At 38.0% G+C, this 19,611-nt stretch overlaps 1 protein-coding gene across 1 annotated transcript in view; it reads right to left on the reverse strand.

Moving 5' to 3' along the window:
* The window catches only part of LOC137491106 (uncharacterized), a 1,257,671-nt gene that overhangs the window by 1,179,971 nt on the left and 58,089 nt on the right, over positions 1 to 19,611 (reverse strand). The window lies entirely within an intron of this gene.

Here is a 19,611-nt window from a genome sequence, read left to right on the forward strand (position 1 = left end):
AGAAATGTTGAAGGGTTTATAAACAAGATTAAATATGAAGAAACAAGTCTGAGTGACCATAAGCCACTTTATATGAAGCTAGACTGGAGTAATGTGAAAAGAGGGCCAGGGGTATGGGTTTTAAACACAGCGGTTTTAAAGGATGAAGACTATGTTTTAAGTGTAAAGGAAATTATTCAAAAGGAAAAAGGGAATGAAATCTATAATAAGGACAAAAGAATGTGGTGGGAGAACGTGAAGTATTTAGTTAAAAAGTTTACGATAAAATATTGTAGACAATTACAAAATTGTAAAAAATATAAGGAAAAGGAGCTGAAAGAAAAACTAGAAAACGAATTGAAAAATGAGAATGGAAAAAATATACAAAAGATAAAAGAACTGCAAGGAAGATTAAATGAAATGGAGGAGGAGAAATTTGAAGGTGCAAGATTAAGAAGCAAAGCAAAATTTACAGTAGAGGGGGAAAAGTGCACTAAATTTTTCTTTGATCTAGAGAAGAGAAGAGGGAAGTCAGAAATGATTAGACAAATAAGGAGCAGAAATGGGAACATAGTAGAACAACATGAGGAGATTTTGGAAGAAATAAGATCATATTATGAGAAATTGTTTTGCACAGAGGGGATAAAAGAAAAAGAAAAAGGGGAATTACTAAATCTAATAAAATCAAGAGTAGAAGAAGGGGAAAAAAGAGAATGTGACAAGGAGATAAGAGAAGAAGAAATAAAAAGAGCAATTAGTGGATTGAACAAAAAGAAAAGTCCAGGAATAGATGGGTTGGGAAGTGAATTTTATATTGCTTTTAAAGATATTTTATCTAGTATTTTAAAGCAAGTATATGATGAAATTTGAGAAATCATTAAATGTTACGGTTTAATTAAGTTGTCTGGGGAAAATAAACGTAACACTTATAATATTAAATTATTACTGAGTAGATGGATGGAAAATACACCAGGACACCAAAATTTACATTCAATTAATTTATTCCTTTTATGAGGAGAAGAAAAATGAAGCCAACAAAAGAGAGGCTTACATGTGTGCGCTTTGTACAATGTATATATAATAATAATAAGAAGAAGAAGAAAAGAAGAAGAAATACAATCAAAAGTTTTAGGGGAAAAAGGAACTAGAGTGGCGCCAAAGCAAAGAACTAAACAAAACCAAAAGCCACCTAAACTAGAACACAAGATCCCCCTCTAAACTTACTAATAAAAATCAAATTGTGAAAAAGAAACCAAAATCTTCAGCGTTTGCGAAGCAACACCTAAACTCCCTGAAATAATAAGCAAAAATACAAAATGTGGCGCTCACCCACTTACCTAGTGTTTCTGAACATTGAAGTTACCTACGGGCAAAATGTATGTGAAGTGGCTTAGTAAACTATTCCCTTTTCCCCAAAAAAGAATGATAAACTATTTAACCATGACTTAATTTACATCGATGTAGTTATTCAGAAACACAGAACAAAGCATACATTATGAATAGCAGCAAGCGAACACAAACCAACACGCACACACATAGCACTCTGAAAAACAAGGCGGGCCGGTCGAATTTAAAGTCCGTGGAACGAAATCCAATTGGTCCACGAGGAAACGCCCTAATGAGGAGTGACAGGCTCGGGATCCAATCAGCAGGTACCTAGTAGAGAAAAAGTAGCGGAACAAAAGGTGATAGGGCGAGACAAAGAGCGAATTACAGTCGAGGAGATGCGAAGGGAGATAAGCAAAACAGAGAGGGAGAAGGCACAAAAATACAAACTCCCACGGACCGTAACAATCATCCTCCAGCCCCGGGCTACCTCTCGTAAGCAGGGTGAGAGAGGAGTTTGAGCTCAGGTAGATCTTGATGAACTCCCCCGACTTGTTTCTGTTTATAATGACAGATATCCAGATGGCTAAAGGGAGATATATGGCTTCTAAGAGCTTGACTACGGTGCCAATTTAGAATGTTCAGTTTACTTAGGTTACGCGTTTTTGGGCTGTGAAAAGAAACTGGGGAAAACCCATGTGAGCATGGGGAGAATAAGCAAACTCTCAGTAAGGGCTCTTCTTGCTGTGACATTCTTGCTGTGAGGCAACAATACTAATCACTGGGCTGCTGTGTTGCCCATTCTAGAAAGGAGGAGTAGGGGTGGGAGGGGAATTCCTCAAGATAAAGATAACTAAGGTAAGAAACTCTGGTTATTTACAGTGAGTTAGGAATCGTCTGATTGGTGAATCATGTGTTGGTTAATGTGGAACCAGCCGTGGACAATCATAAGCATGTGATCCTCTCGAAAGTAGTTTATAAATAAACCTCACATCAATTAACAGCCAAACTACATGAAAAGGCTGCTGTTATGCATATACTCATGTTTGTGTGGCCAAGGCCTTAATTTTGAGCACTCTGCTCTCCATTGTGAAGCTCCATGTGATTGCTGAGGCTTCTTTTATGTTTAAAGCCCTTTCCACACTCAATGCATATAAAACGCTCTCCTGAGTGAGTCTTCATGTGGTTCTTTATGGAGTATTTGTGTGTGAGACTCTTTCCACACAGATCACATATGAACACTATGGTTCCAGTGTGACCATTCATGTGGTTCCTGAGGTTAGCTTTACATGTGAAGCTCTTTCCACACTGCGCACATGCAAACGGCTTCTCTCCGGTGTGAACTATCATGTGGTGTTTGAGTGTGCTTTTATATGGGAAACTTTTACCACACTCTGTGCATGTGTAAGGCTTCTCTCCAGTGTGAATCCTCATGTGGAGGTCAAGATTTTGTTTTTGAGCGAAACTTTTTCCACACTGTGTGCAAACAAAAGTTCTTCCTCCATTGTGAGTTCTCATGTGGACTTCAAGGTTGCTATTTTGATTATAACTTTTTCCACACTGAGGGCAAGAGTAAGGCTTCTCCCCAGTGTGAATTCTCATGTGCACTGTCAAGTTTCCTGTAGTATAAAAGCTTTTCCCACACTGTTGGCATGTGTATGGCCTCTCTCCAGTGTGAATTCTCATGTGCACTGTTAAGTTTCCTGTTTTATGGAAGCTTTTCCCACACTGTTGGCATGTGTACGGCCTTTCTCCAGTGTGAATTCTCATGTGCACTGTTAGGTTTCTTGTATTGTAGAAGCTCTTTCCACACTGTTTGCAAGTGTAAGCTTTCTCTCTAGTGTGACCTCTTATGTGAACATCAAGCTTTGGCTTCTGACGGAAACTTATTCCACATTGTTTACAGCTGTAATTACACCTAGGTTTGGATTTCCGAGGTCTTCCACGTGACAAAGTCTTTTTCGTCAGTGTAGGTTTTTCATCAGTCGTTATGTCTTGGTGTTTTTCTTCCATTTCATTCTGTTGATGAGTCTTTTCTTTCAGCACCATCAGGTCTTAAAAAAAAAGAAGTTAACTTTAGTATGAAGACTCAAAGCGATAAGCATGAAATGGATGTTTCACCCACAAATATAAATGACCATAACATTTACTCTCCGTCATGTGGTCTTAAACATTTCCTTTCTTCTCGAACACAGGGGCGCCCCTCGGTAAACTCTGGCCACCCCTGTGGCCACCCCAATATAATTTTGTTGTTGACATTATTGATTTAAATGTACTTATAAATCCCCAATGTTTAAATGAATAAAATGCAGCCACTAAATTATTGTTGGTGTTACTGACGTAGCTGATTGATTGTCTCTCCCCCTTAGTGCTGGTTCAATGCTGAATGCTGGTGAAAGTAAACTGACGCATGCGCGCAGAAAACCATTCCCGCACCTCACGCACTCCTGTGTGAATCCCGGTTGGTTGTTTGCATGCACACCGACAAAATACGCGCCGCTCATGCGCCGTGAAACGGAGTAACAGAATTTTGTGCCGAGGTGAAAGTCGACTAAAGTTTATATAATATGATAATGATGATGTTACTTTCACTAAGCATGCCTTTAAAGCAGAAAGGAGGGATAATGAGTCAGGGAGGTAAGACTTCATAACATGAGTTCTCAGCCATGATCTGGTCTAAGACCACAGATAATTCTGTAATACATTTTTTTGTATTCTTTAGAATTGTCATAATTAATTTCCATGCAAAAGGTTTCTTAAGTGATCTTGGCATATCACTCCAGTTGTTGTTTTCCAGTAATATTTAGGATTGATTTCTGTTATTTATTCAGAATGATAATTGTATATAAATAATAATAAAATAAATATAAATAAATTGTTATATTTATTGAATAACAAATCTAACAATTCAAGGGAGGTAGGGTGTATAGGGTGGTTCGCCCAGGGTGTCATTTAAAGGGTCACGAAACACCAAAACACATTTTTTGAGCTGTTGACAGTCGTATATGTGTCCCACACTGCTAAAAACACTATTAGGACACCTATATTTCACTTAAAAGTGTAAATTGGTTGTTTTTGCGTTATTTCAAGCAAATTCGTACTTCCTGTTTGAAACGAATTTTTGAAGCTGCGTCACGGTCATGACATAATAGCGTTGTATTCCAGCGTGCAGACTGGGCGTCTGTGCCAGAGTGAGTCTTATTACGTCTTACAGTGTGTTGCATTAATGCATGAGTAAAGCTTGGTTCAAACCAATCAGCGCGCTCTATTGTGCAACTTCATTAATATTCATTACTGTCACAGTGTAGACGGCAAAGACGCCACGTTGTGTTGGCAAAACAAGCGTAAAGTGTTGCTTTTATAGTTTGCTGCAGTTAAGTTTCGTTTTCATTTTGTCTCTGTGAGAGCGCAGACAGTGTACGCGACGCGCGACAACAATAACTTACGTGTCTAAGGAGGATTATTGTTTACCTGAGAGCTGTTCTCATCTGCAAACGCTGAGATCCAGATTGTAGTCTCCTCTAAATAAAGACGCGGCTCTAGTTGCTGGTGATTGTCCTGTCTCTACAGATTTGGTAAGTGAGCGACCAGTGCTCTTTGTTTATTCAGTTCGTATTTTATTCGTATCAAACAAACTATTGCACCGAGTGCAATAGTTAGCACTAACAGTTACAACCAAACTATAACCTCGTGTTGGATTTTGTGACTGGAATAACACATGCGGCTTTCTGACGCTACCTGCCGTGTGTATCTAAGTTTCCAGGAAATGCTGAGTTTTTTTTCTCTCATTCGCCGTGCGGTATCAAACATTGCATGAAAAATACACGCTTAGAGCAGCGCCTCGAATCAAATATCACGTTTGTCGAGAGGGACATTAATGAATTCCCTGAATGAAAGAGCCAAACTGCAGTTAAAGTCCACCATTTAATAATTTGGCAAATAATTCGACTACAGATGTCCATGTAAACACAGTCACATTGTCCGCTGTGGTTGTGTGTTTTGACTCTGAAATTCAGCGCGCCCAAATAGACACTCCCATACCAAGCCGCTTTTCTTCCTCCGACACTCCCCCCTAAACAGAGCTGGACACGCCCACTTTTCTGACTTTTTCCAAAGTAGAGGTGTGAAAACACACTGCTGAAACGAGGGGGTTTCATGGCCCTTTAAACTAGAACCGCCACTACCCTTCCCGATCGTCGTTGACAGCACGCACACACCTTCAATAGACAGCAATGGCAATTTAATATTTACCTTAGGGTACAGTATATCAATAAAAGAAGCTGCATTAATAAAATGGCTCAAAAAGTAATATGGATAAATGATATTATTAGGTATAGTGAGTGTGTATAGTAATCTCTTTTGTTCAGTTTGTTAATTTGTTTGGGTTATTAATAAACTCATTATTCTTTCATTCATTTTCTTTTCGGCTTAGTCCCTTTATTAATCCAGGGTCGCCACAGTGGAATGAACCGCCAACTTATCCAGCACATTTTTACACAGTGGATGCCCTGCCAGCTGCAACCCATCACTGGGAATAATAAACTCATTAATCTTCATTAATTTTAGACATGGCATATACCGTATGATGTACAATAAAAGCAAGTAAAAAGTTATTTATACAGTATATATATGTGAAAAGTGTTTTTAAACTAAACAGATTTTTATTTTTTTTGCACATGTACTTCCTGAATTACTTTAAGGAATAAATAGCAATATTTCAAGAAGAATTAATTAAATGTATAAAAACTACATTATTAAATTTACCAAAAACAAAAATATAACATTACACTGAATTCATAATTTTTTTTGTGTGCCACCCCAAGATTTGGTGCGGCCTCTTCTGGCCACCCCTAAGAAAATTTTCTGGGGGCGCCACTGCTGGAACACATAGAAAGCCAACATTTTTTTCACAATATCTTCTTTTGTGTTCAACAGAATCAAAAAAACCCATAAAGGTTTAAAACCACAAGAGGTACAGTAAATGGTGAGGTTATTTTCATTTCTGTATCATAAATATATTTAAAGGGTTCCTATTATGAACCTTTATTATTATTAATATTATTTTTTTAGAAAAAACTTATTATTATTATTATTTTTGAAAATAAGTCTTTGGTGTTCCCAGAATGTGTCTGAGGTTTTGGCTCAAAATCAGATCATATTCCTTTCAGAATATTTCATTTTGGTGGTCAGGAGGAAAACCAAGCTCTTTTAGTGCCTGTGGCTTTAAATGCAAATGATCAAATGCACTCGCTCAGGATTACTCGTGTTGAGTTCCCTCATGTGTATCTTCCACATGATTTAAACATTTTTAACTGGATTGGAAGACCCGATTGGAGCAAATCCTGCATGTTCATAGCAAGTACCCATAATTTACTCTTCTATTTGTGAGTTTGCATTATTGTATATAACTTATGCAAATATTTACTAGTACTGAGTTGCAGCTGGTTTAAAACATATGCTGGATAAGTTGGTAGTTCATTCAGCTGTGGCGACCCTTGATGAATAAAGAGACTAAGCCAAAGGAGCTTAGCTGAAGACCTGCGTCGTGACATTTTATATACCTGCCAAGATGCAGAAATGCCATCTCAAAAGGTTACCTGCTGTTTGTCCAATCAGGGACAGTGGCATCTTAAATATACAAATAATAATGTTAACCCAGGGTTTGCCAATGTGAAACGTCTGTTAATGAAAACCCAGGATTATTTTATAACCCCTAGGGGCTGTTTCATAAAAGTGGTTCAGAAAAGCGCGAATTAAAGTAAAAATCAAATGATCTTCGAATTTTTGTTATGTAACTAATTTAAGCGTGGACGATTAGTTTGGCTTACTGAAGAGGTTTTCAACTTTAAACTCAACTTTTCTAAACCACTTTTATGAAACAGGCCCCGATCTCACATGCTATTGTTTTAGTGCTTCAGTTGCCTATTGGAGAAATGACCAGGAATAACGATAGAAAACGGTCACACTACTTGCTCTACAAACAAGTGTATTCATGTTTATTCATACAAAGAAAAATAATAAAATAAGAAAATATGACTTTGCAACATCAAGCAGCATTAGGCATGGGCCAGTATAAGATTCTGATGTATGATAACCTTGAATAAAAATATCATGCTTTCACAGTATTGTGATTACTGCTCTAAAATATATTATTTTTAAATGTCTAGGTATAAAACAAACACTTTTTTTCCCTTTAAGCACAAAATATTTTATTTTGAGAAATATTTATTTATTTATTTTATTTTGGAGCAGTAATCATGTCAGGCTAAATCATTCAAATGAATCATTGACATCTGTTGTTTTCATTAGTTTCAAAAACAGATTTCTTTACGATTTGAAAGGCATCTTTAGATATCTTTTCCGCTGGAGATACTGTCTTGAAAAAAAAAAAAAAAAAAACACTTGCATCCAGTTGAAGACAGAATTCAGAAGGGGCTTATAATTCTGTCCTTAAAATGGTGTTTAAAAAAAAAACTGCTTTTATTCAAGCCGAAATAAAAAAATAAGACTTTCTCCAGAAGAAATAAAATTATTATCATACAAACGGTGAAAATTTCCTTGCTCTGTTAAAAACAATTTGGGAAATATTAAAAAAAAAAAATTCAATGGGAGTGTGGGCTAATAATTCTGACTTAAATTTTAGGTTTTAAAACCTTGACTTTTCCAAACCAGGCTACACCATGAAAGGAGTTATCATCCCTTGCGTAAGCAGCATAACAATGATTTTAGGATCTAAAAATGATTTCTTTAAAAAAAGTGTCAAGCAAAAAAATTCAATGGCTGCGTCTGCTGGTACACGAAGAATATGGTCAATTCTGACGAACTTCATACTCAAATGTTTGTATATCATCAGCATGCTGTAATCCATTTCTTAAGCAGCAAAAGTCTTTTTTAGACTAGTTTGTTGGCCACTTGTAGTCAGTGCAATGCTAAACGTTATTGTTCCACCATAATTTGTTCCTTTTGTCTCACGTCGTCCCACAACAACATCATATAGTTCAGATTACTGTACAATGTTTTATAATAATTAATTATTTTAGTGTTTATTTAATTCCGCATATTTAAAATTGGGGGCATCCATATGACATACTTTAACACAATAGCCCTGGTAATTAAGTAATATAATAATGATGTAATTCTAACTTAGATACTATCTGTGAGAACTAGTAACATCTACTAAAATCAAGTTTAAACCCATAAAGAAGTTGAGAAAAAAGGGAATTGTGATCAACGTGACATATTCAAATGGAAAGTACTAAGCCAACACTATCACTGTAATAGCAGATATCTTCTTAGGAATACTGTAGGTCAAATATTGTCAGCTCAGTTAAACATTTTTATATAGCGCCAGTGCTCAAGGATGCTTAAAAGAACAAGAAAAGCAAAATGAACAAAACAATAAAAATGTCCTGTTTAAAAATAAATTAAACAATAAACAGAAACAAAATAACTTCTCTTCAACACTTGCTTCAACAGTTTATTTATATGAGAGTAATTAACAAAAAGAAATCAGGTAGGTCTAAGCAAGAAACAATAGCCAAAAATGAGCTGATTAAAACTAGTACTCAATTTCTTATAGTGATGTATTGTTAGAATGGAATGACATTATGCTATTTATTAAATTAAACCTTCGGAAAAACAATTATTACACACTTTTCGGTTACGTTTTTTTTACTTTATATTGTCAGCTCAGTTAAACCTTTTATTAATTTATTGTGTTTATTTATTTTGTAAAGCACCAGTGCTCAAGGGCGCTTTACAAACAGTAGGAGAACAAGAAAAGCAATAACCTTAAGAAGGTAGAGAAAATGGGAGACTAATAATATATAAAATAATGACAAAAGACATGAGAACAAGTGATGAAAGAAACTCATTTCTCTTTCAATGAGTGCTTATGTGCATTTAGGAGAACTAGGCAGCACACTCAGGGCTGCAAAAATGATTTAATTTAGTATTCTTATTATTAAAATATATCTGAATGAGAATCAGATTTGGTGTTTGAGAATGAAAACCAACCTGTTTGTTCCTGTGGATCTTCATGTTTGACTGTGAATGTTTCTTCAATCTTCACATCTTCACTCTCCTCTTTAATAAACGCCATCTTTATAACAGTGTGGAGATCAGTCGCTTCAGCAGGAGTTTTTCTCTGCGTTTGGACACTTTATCCTGTTTAAAATAACAAAACAATGAACAGAAACAAAATAACTTCTCTTCAACACTTGCTTCAATGTTTTTTTTTTATGGGAGTAATTAACAAAAAGAAATCAGGTAAAAACGTTTCTTTAAAACACTTATTACACACATTCCTGTTACTTTATTCAAACAATAGCCATTAGTTACTGAGAATAAAATAGAACTATGTTGTATAAAGGGTTAAAATGATATTTCCAAAAGCAGGAATATAATTTAGCACCATATAAAAAACTTAAAACTTTAGAACTTTAACTTTAAATCGGTTTATCTCTGTGTAAACGTTTTCAAACAAACCTTTGTCCAGTTGAATCACAGCGGTGAAGCGGCGCTGCCTGATGACGTCATGCGCCACGCCAAAATAAAAGTCTTCTTTTTTTTCTCTTTTTTTTAGCTTTTTTGACACTTTCTGTTGCAGTCATGACCTATTGATAAATTACTCCCATGGTTTTCACTTTACACTATATCTGCTCTCTCTCTCACACAAACCTTTAATCCAAACATTTTCTTAACTTTTTAAATCCACTTTATGATGACTTGTATGTCTACAACAACATTACTTCTTAATATCTGAGTACAAATCTCATCAACATAATTATGTCCTCTTCTTTTCTATTTCTACAACTTCATAGGCCTACGTAGAATTTCTTGTTTTCCACATGAATTGTCGTCTCTTATTAAGACAAGTTAAAGATGTATTATATGAAGTAATAAAAGGATTTGTACCATTACAAGTAATTGTGGAGGATGGGTATAAAATAGTGGTTAAAGACAAATTACAAAGACAATGTCATGAGTTGAAAAAAGCAATACCAAAAGATTGCATTGAAATAATTAAAAAAAAAAAATTAGTTGGGCGATGAAGATGAATTATCAGAAACCTTTTTTAAGAAGAAAAATGGAGAAAAGATCAATGAGCTTATGTACAGTTAAGAGTTTTTATGCTGTTTTTAGATAAAAGGCTTTTGTAAGACCTATAACACTCAACTACTGGAAGGAAAGATATGATGATTTAAAAAGAAATATGGCAAAATGTCAGAATGAAATATATGGAACAAATTTTAGAAAATTTTAATTATTTATTGAGACATAATTGCATATTAATATAAATGAGACTGTGTAAAATGGGTATTAAACAAGATATAATGACCCAAAGGTTGGTGATTCAAGCCCACCCACTGACGAATTACGCACTTTGCTGCCTTGCAACTGCTAACACGTGCACTGGGCATATATCCTGGGCCACATTCTGTCCAGCGTTACAAGATGAAATCAGGATTTAGCAGAAGATTGTCATGGGTAAGGAAGGTATTACTGTAAACGGTGTCTAGCTCTTGAAAGAGCTCCTCATCAGCCCGGCTAGCTCAGTCAGTCTTGGATAGAAAGTGCCCTTCCAAAATGATAAAAAGTGCCCCCCGTGACAACACCCCCCAACCCCAACCGTCCTACAGTAGGCGTGCGACAACACTGCTCTTGAGTACGCGCGCTCCCCACCCCCCACACGCTTAACAGTATGCGCGCGACAACACCGCTCTTCAGTACGCGCACGACAGCAGCGGCGGCGGTGGCAGCGGCGACGACAATGACAACAACACCCCCTCCCCTCTTCAAAAAAATTATCCTGCACATGCCCTTTGGACAGTCTCTGCACGGGCCTGGATACTGTCACCACTGTTTGCCCAAATTCTGTCTACGGGCTTCTGCGCAAGCATTTCAGTTCTACTCATTACTCACCTGTCCCTCTTGCTGACTTTTACACTACTTTGCCTGAGGAAGGAGAAAACCCCTATGACTACTGGCTGAGACTTAAAAAAGCTGCTGATGTCGCCTATGAATGCCTGCGAGAACAAGGTAAAACACTTGACAAGCCTAGTGTGGAAATAGTTCACATGTTTATCAGACACTGCCCGAGTAAGGACTTGGCCTTAACCTTCAGATCCAAACCAATTGATAAATGGTCAGCTCATGAAGTTCAGGCTGTGCTTAATGACTATCAATCTGATATATCATTCAAAGCCACCAGCACAGTGTACCGCAGACAAAGTGAGAAAGTTTCAGTTAATAAAATTGACATTAATAGAGTTCCAACGCCTGCTCTTTCTGTTTGTGAGCAACAACAGAAAAGCGCAGATGCCTCTGCTCTAGAAAAAGTCATCGACATGCTTGAAAAAGTCCTGCTGACCAATACTAACAGAAGTCGGCCTCGTCCTAAACCACAGCCTTACCGCAGACTTCCTAGGATTGAAGGTTTCGATGCTTTGCCATGTGCTATCTGCAATGATGCTGCTCACTCTGCTTTAACACATTGTCGTGAGCATCGGCTGTTTTCAGTGTCAGTCTCCTGATCATTCCAGACGGTTCTGTCCCAGGTGGGGACAATCACCTCAGCCCAACCAGGAAAACTAATGGGTCTGTGCGCAAGGGAGGTTAGTACAGACCACAATGATAATCCTCCCATATTTGCTACACAAGATTACCAGTCTATTTTTGAGCAAAGTAAATCTAGTGTCTCACCTGAAAAAAACGGCTGTTTTTCAAGGTATACAGCGAGTCCCTAGAAATGATTCTTTATTTTACACCACTGTTTCTGTTGAAAATGGACCATCTTTCGTTGCATTACTCGACAGTGGTTCTATGGCTTGCACTCTTAGTGAGGCAGCTGAAGCTAAGTTGTTGGCGAGTACTCCCACACTGTCAAAGCATTCTGCTGATGATGTTGTAATTATTGGATGTGGCGGTCATCGAGTGGCACCAACGGCGATGTATGATCTGTCCATGTGTGTTTATGGATGTAAAATGATAATACCTGTGCTGGTTGGTCCAGGCCAAACAGATGAGATGATATTGGGCAGTAACGCCATCAAAAGCCTGCTCACTATCCTGAAAAATACAGATGAGTACTGGAGAATAATCTCACTGCCAAGCGGTAATGCAGAAAGCGAGAGTCTGGAGTTCATTTCTTTGCTTTCCAATACCCAGAGAAGGAGAGGCAGTCACATACCTGACAAAGTGGGTACTGTTAAGCTCAAACATTGTGTGACACTTCAACCTCATTGTAAATGTCTTGTGTGGGGCAAGCTTCCTGCTGGCTCTACAACATCTGTGGGGAGCACAGTGCTTGTGGAACCTACACAATCCAGATGTAGCCCTAAGCGGATCATGGTTGGTCGAGTCATTACAACTTTATGGGGTGATGGCTGGATACCTGTGAAAATTATTAACCACACAGACAGTGTGTTAACACTGCGTCGAAATGCAAAGATCGCAGATGTTTCACCATGCACTGCTGTTGAGGATCTTCCAGAGAGTGACCCTATTAGCTCCCATGTCCAACATTTAAATAGTGACATTGTTTCCCTTGAATCTGAGGATGATATGGCAAAGATCTTAAATGAAATGGGATTGAGTGACTTGGATCTGATGTCTTGTGAAGTTTCTGCTTCATGGAAAATTAAATTACTCCATCTCATCAAGAAATATGACTCCATATTCTCAAGGAATAAAATGGACTGTGGTGAAGCCAAAGACTTTGTACATCGGATTCGTCTAGTAGACGAGAAGCCCTTTCGTCTCCCCTATCGTCGTGTTCCTCCAAGCCATTATGAGAAACTAAGAGTAGCCCTGGATGAAATGGAAGAAAAGGGCATAATCAGAAAATCTAACAGTGAGTATGCTTACCCCCTTGTCCTGGTGTGGAACAAAGAATGGAGATCTGAGGATCTGTACTGATTTTCGATGGCTAAATGCCAGAACTGTAAAAGATGCTCATCCTCTTCCACACCAGTCAGATGCTTTGGCTGCTCTTGGAGGGAATGCTTTCTTCTCAACTATGGATCTCACCTCAGGGTTCTATAATGTTCCGTTACATGAGGATGATAGAAAATATACTGCTTTCTCGTCACCATTTGGGCTGCATGAATATAACAGGATGCCGCAGGGCCTCTGCAATAGTCCAGCAACGTTCATGCGCATGATGATGTCAGTATTTGGTGACAAGAACTTCACAAGTCTATTATGCTACCTTGACGATCTCATGGTCTTTGCTCCCAATGAGCAAGTTGCACTTGAAAGGCTAGAGATGGTTTTTTCAAGACTCAAGGCTCACAATCTCAAGCTTTCTCCAAGTAAATGTCATTTCTTGAGAAAATCAGTTAAGTTTCTTGGCCATGTCATTTGTGCAGATGGTGTCCAAACAGACCCTGGGAAAATAAAGGCCATCACAGATGTTAAAGCAGTTGATTTGATGGGTGCTGATGGTGTCACTCCATGTCATAAGAAAATCAGATCTTTCTTAGGTATGGTATTATATTACCAACATTTTATAGAGCGATGTTCTGCTAAAGCCAAACCTTTGTTTGATCTGATTTCAAAAACAGACACAAAAGGCTGTAGAGGCAGGAGGAAGAAACTTAACTTGAAAAATGTTATCAAGCTTACACCTACAGACTGGACTGACAAATGCCAGAATGCATTTGAGACATTGAAGGAGGACCTTCTCACAAGCGTAACATTAGCACACCCTGACTTTAACCGTGAATTAATTCTAGCAATAGATGCCTCATTTGATGGTTTAGGTGCTGTTCTCTCACAAATTCCTGAGGGTTGCACTAGGGCCAGACCTGTGGCATTTGCTAGCAAGACATTGTCACGTTCTCAGATCAATTACCCAGCTCACAGACAAGAATTTCTTGCGCTTAAATGGCCGATATGTGACAAGTTCCATTATTGGTTGAAGGGCCGCCATTTTACAGCTTGGACGGATAATAATCCCCTCACCTACATACTTACCAAGCCAAGACTCGATGCCTGCGAGCAACGCTGGGTTGCTAAATTAGCCTCGTTCAGCTTTGACCTGAAATATGTGCCTGGCACAAAAAACATTGTTGCTGACGCGTTGAGCAGGGAGCCTTTTGTTCAGTCAAGTGTGACTCACTGTCTTGTAACGGAACCTTACCACTCTCTGCTAAATCAAGTGAATGGTGTTGTGGACCGAGTTGTGCAGGATTCTTTTCGACTTACCACTAATTATCAAGTGTTCAGTCCTGCTGATGTTCCTCCTGATGAGACTGGAGTTAGCAGCGACGACCAGATGATGGCAGGTACTTTGAGCTCACAAGATGTCACTGCAGTATTGGATGCTCATTGTTCTGGTGGTGTTGGAGAGATGATGGGCTTGGAATCCATTCCAGACATAATCAATGTAGATCAGACTACTGCACTCAATGCAAGCACTTTGTCAGCTGCACAAGAACATGATAATGTAGTGAGGAGAGCAATCTTTTATGTTCAGCGACATAAGCGTCCTAACAAACATGAACGTGCTAGTGAGCCTCGTTCTGTCTTAAGGCTTTTTAAGAACTGGAATAAACTTACCATCAGAGACGGCATGCTTTTCAGAGTCAAGAGAGACAATCACATGAACAAAAAGCTATATCAATTTATTGTCCCAGATTCTCTGAAAGGACAGGTTCTTCATGGTCTGCATGATGCGGCTGGCCATCAAGGTCGCTCCAGGACAGTTTCGTTGGCCAGACAAAGATTTTTCTGGACAGGAATGGAACGCGACATAGTAAATCATGTTAAGACCTGTATGCGATGTATCGTGGGAAAGACCCCTGAACCAAAAGATCGTGCCCCTCTTGAGAACATACACACCACAGAGCCATTAAAGCTTATCTGCATTGATTTCTGGACAGCAGAGCAGAGTGATAACAAGAGTGTGGATGTTTTGGTGGCAACGGACCATTTCACTAAGTTAGCCTACGCTTTCCCTTGCAAGAACCAGTCTGCTAAGCAGGTTGCTTATCCTTTGTGGAAGGGAATTTTCTGTGTGTATGGATTCCCTAAGCGTATGCATTCAGATCAGGGTCCAAATTTTGAGAGCAAACTGATTAAGGAGCTACTAGAAATGGCAGGTGTCAAGAAATCACACACCACTTCTTACCACCCAATGGGGAACGGAATCACTGAACGCTTCAACAGGACATTAGGAAACTTGATAAGAGCTTTACCTCCCCAGTCAAAAGCCAAGTGGCCACAGTCTCTTCAGATGCTAACATTCTGTTATAATTGCACTGTTCACGGGACCACAGGCTTTGCGCCTTTCTATTTGATGTTTGGGAGAGTCCCACGTCTTCCCATCGATGTGATGTTCCAACATGTTCTCCAAAATGACACTGTTGTTAAGTATTCTGATTTTGTATCTAGACTTAAATGTGACCTTAGTGAGGCTGCAAAAATTGCACAAAAGCAAACTTCTGCTGAGCAAGCTCGGCATGCAAGGATTTACAATCGGAAAGTGAAGGGATCACCCTTGATTGTTGGTGACAGAGTCCTTTTGGCAAATCGTGGTTAGCGTGGCAAACGGAAAGTTGCAGACAAGTGGGAGTCCAATCTCTACAAAGTGATGTCAGTAAGGTCACCAATCAATGTATATCAGATAAGAGACACTGAAACAAACAGAGAAAAGACTGTCCACTGAAATCTTTTGCTCCCTGTTAACTTTCTGTACAATGATGATGAGTCCGATTTACCATCTCAGTCTCCCTCAGTTGAATCAACCTCAGACTTACCTGATGATCCTAACAGTATTTCAAGGACCGCTTACTGGATTGTGCAGTCTGATCAGCATAGCTGCCCTGACATTGACTCTGACTCAATAATTTTGTCTGAACCTCAGTGTTCTTTAGTCGTTCAGCATTCTGATTCAAAGGCAGATTCTGATACCTGTGATAGCTCAGTATCCGCTCAACAGGACTGTGAAATGATAAGTAACATCCCGCATTTGTTGGATGAAGTACTAGTTCCAGATGTAGACTTAGACCAGAGTCCCTCACAGCACTCTTTGACTAGGCCAATTTCACCTCTTTCAAAAGTAGTCAATAACCCTGTTCCGGATACAGTTAACCCTGTAATTTGCACTCAACCAGAACACATTCAAACAGACATGATTAGAACGAGGGCTGGTAGGACCGTTAAACCTCCACAAAGATTGATCTGTGAGATGAACAATCAGTTTGTACTTGATTTATCACCATCTGTGATTTCTCTTCTTGATGTAGTAAAAAAATCTCTTTCGTGGGTAAATGAGTTGGTTTCATTTTTGAGCTGGAATTTTCTCTTTAGTATAGTCTGAATTTAATTCAATCCTTGAATTGCGTATCTAAAGGGAGGTGTTTAAGGCATCTCTTTAGTCTGTGTTTAGTCTGGATTTTGGTACCGGTCCATTCTTGCATACCTCTAATGGAGGAATTTTGTAATTGATATTTACAATGAAAAGTGTCAAGGATATTCCAGTTTTTTTGTTTATTTTTTTTTCTAGTTCTTGTGTTGTTAAGCTTTGTTACTGTACAGGCACTGCCCCAGTTTAGCATAATTTAAGGGGTGTGTATGTAACAGAGTAAATAAGTGTGTTAAATAATGCCTAAATGGGGACAGCGCCCTCTAGAGTGTGCGTGATGTAATAAGCGCGTGGAGTAGAGACCGCCCACAGCAGAGTTAACGAAGCATTGCTGTGGGTAAGTTGCACGTTTCTCCCGGGTGGAAAATGACCATTAATAAGTGTTTAAAACACATAAATATTAGCTTTAATGTGACTTAATGTTTCAATGAATATGTTGGGACACTGTTGAGTTGTGTTTGGCGTCGAGTGTGCTGCTCAATTTTGAGTTTATAACGTGTTTATATAACGAGGCCTGATTGAAATCAATTTGTCTTGTGTTTCATATAGAGGTGGTCATTTTCTTTGATCCAGCAACTATTTACACGCGCTGTTTGTCTCCATTGTACAGGTATGTGTTAAATGTTATAAATTAATTGTTTGTAATTATTTTTCTTCTTACTCAAAACGAGTTACTAAAAGTCTCCACTAGGTGGGGAAGTTTCATTACTTTTGGAGTTGAATTGTATTGCTCTGTTACACTCAGTGATTGTACATTGAGAATTGTGATTCATTAATTTGTCATGTAAAATTCAAAGTGTGTTATGTTTTTCATATTCTGACTGTTAAAATTTACACTATATGATCACAAAGTTAAAAAGAATTCATTGGCATATAAAAAAAATATATATAAAACTGTTTTAAATAAAACAGAGCAGAGTTAACGAAGCATTGCTGTGGAAGTGGTCATTTTCTTTGATCCAGCAACTATTTACACGCGCTGTCTGTCTCCATTGTACAGTGTACAGTAAGAAGACAGCCCAAGCAAGACCGTCACATTTGCCACACGTGACACCAGCAGCAGTGCAGGAAGCAGCATCAGCTTTGCCACAAGTGACAACAGCAGCAGCTTTGCCACACTTGACACCAGCAGCAGTGCAGGAAGCAGCAGCAGCAGCAGCTTTGCCACACGTAACACCAGCAGCAGTGCAGGAAGCAGCAGCAGCTTTGCCACACGTAACACCAGCATCAGTGCAGGGAGCAGCAGCAGCTTTGCCACACGTGACAACAGTAGCAGTGCAGGAAGCAGTGTTTCTGGCAGAGAGCATGAGCGTCAAGAGACCAGTGATTTGACATTTGTACTGTAGTGGAAGGTTAGCATATTTTGAGAAGTCTTCTAAATTCTTTTTATTATGTGTCTTCATATGCAATTGTGTGAGACTTTGTGAATATACAATTAAGTTTTTTAATTGTATATATATATTTTTCCTGTAGAACATAGACCCCCAGTTTTACAGACAAGGCTTAACCGGTATAATAAAAAGTAAAGATAGATACAGGCTGCTATTGAAAACTGAAATGAGCTCCTTAGGTCTTTTATCAGTCATCAATAGTAGTTTTTAATTTATCTAGCATGTATAGTGTAATTAATGTACCAGCAATGCTAGTGCTTATGATTGTAATTCTTTTTTGGATGGATGAACAGCAGGCAGCAAACAGGTTCAGAAGAAAGCTTGTTGTGCGGAGCTGAGGACCGGACCCCTCTCAAGGTTACTATTGATCTTACCAGCACTGTGGAAGACCGAGATAGAGAGTTTCTATCATTCTACAAGTCACACAGAACTGACTGGGCATGTCTACTGTCAATTAATCTTAAAGGTATAGTGGTTAAAAGTTTAAAAAAATATATATATTTTTTATTTTATTAAACATAGTATTATTATCTACACTGCATGCATAATTATTAGGCAGTTGTGTTTTCTTCTCCACCTGTGTTTAATGCTCATGCCTAGTTTCAAATAATTTAATTGGTTTACACACACACACACACATATTATTTATATATATATATATATATATATATATATATATATATATATATATATATACACACACACATATCAATATATATATATATATATATATATATATATATATATATATATATATATATATATATATATATATATATATATTTATACATATCAATATATATATATATATATATATATATATATATATATATATATATATATATATATATTGAAGGATTCGGATTTCTGCTTTCCAATCCGTCTCATCATGGACCAACGTTTATCCTTTTCATCATCCTGTTTCTCAGTATTTAACTGTGAATTGATTTTAACTAATGAATAAGTTAAAACTGCTTACTGTAAGAATGTTCTGTGTCCTTGTTTCTCTTTTTGCCTGTCTACTTTAACTTTGTTTTCAGGAGACACACAAACCAGGTCATAGGTCATGGAGATCTCTCTCTCTCTCCCCATACAGAGGAGAAGAAGACACCTGTTCTAGTTGTCCTGATATTGTCTATTATATTATAGCTGTTTGATTGATCTGTTTTTGAGTATAATTAATTTTAATGTAATTCCTTTTTGTGTGGAGACAGACTGTGTGTAGTAAAGATATTGCAGCAGACTGTTGATGGAAACAGTCTTGAACCAGCCTGATAACACAGCTGAACGTACAAGAAACATCCTTGAGTCTTTAACACAGATGGTCGTTTGTGTCTATTGTTTTCCTGGTTTAGCTTTTTACAGATCGGAGATCAGCTCCTAATAACTTAAGGCGACCTCACCTCTAGGCATCAGGTCGCCATCCATATCTGGAGACAGATACAATGCTTTCTTTGACGCACGCATTAAGGCCATCCATATCTGGAAGTAGATACTATGTTTCTTTGACGCATGTATTTAGAATTGTCTATTTCTGTTGTAACC

Source organism: Danio rerio, chromosome 4 (assembly GCF_049306965.1).
Source record: "Danio rerio strain Tuebingen ecotype United States chromosome 4, GRCz12tu, whole genome shotgun sequence".
Classification (NCBI taxonomy): domain Eukaryota; kingdom Metazoa; phylum Chordata; class Actinopteri; order Cypriniformes; family Danionidae; genus Danio; species Danio rerio.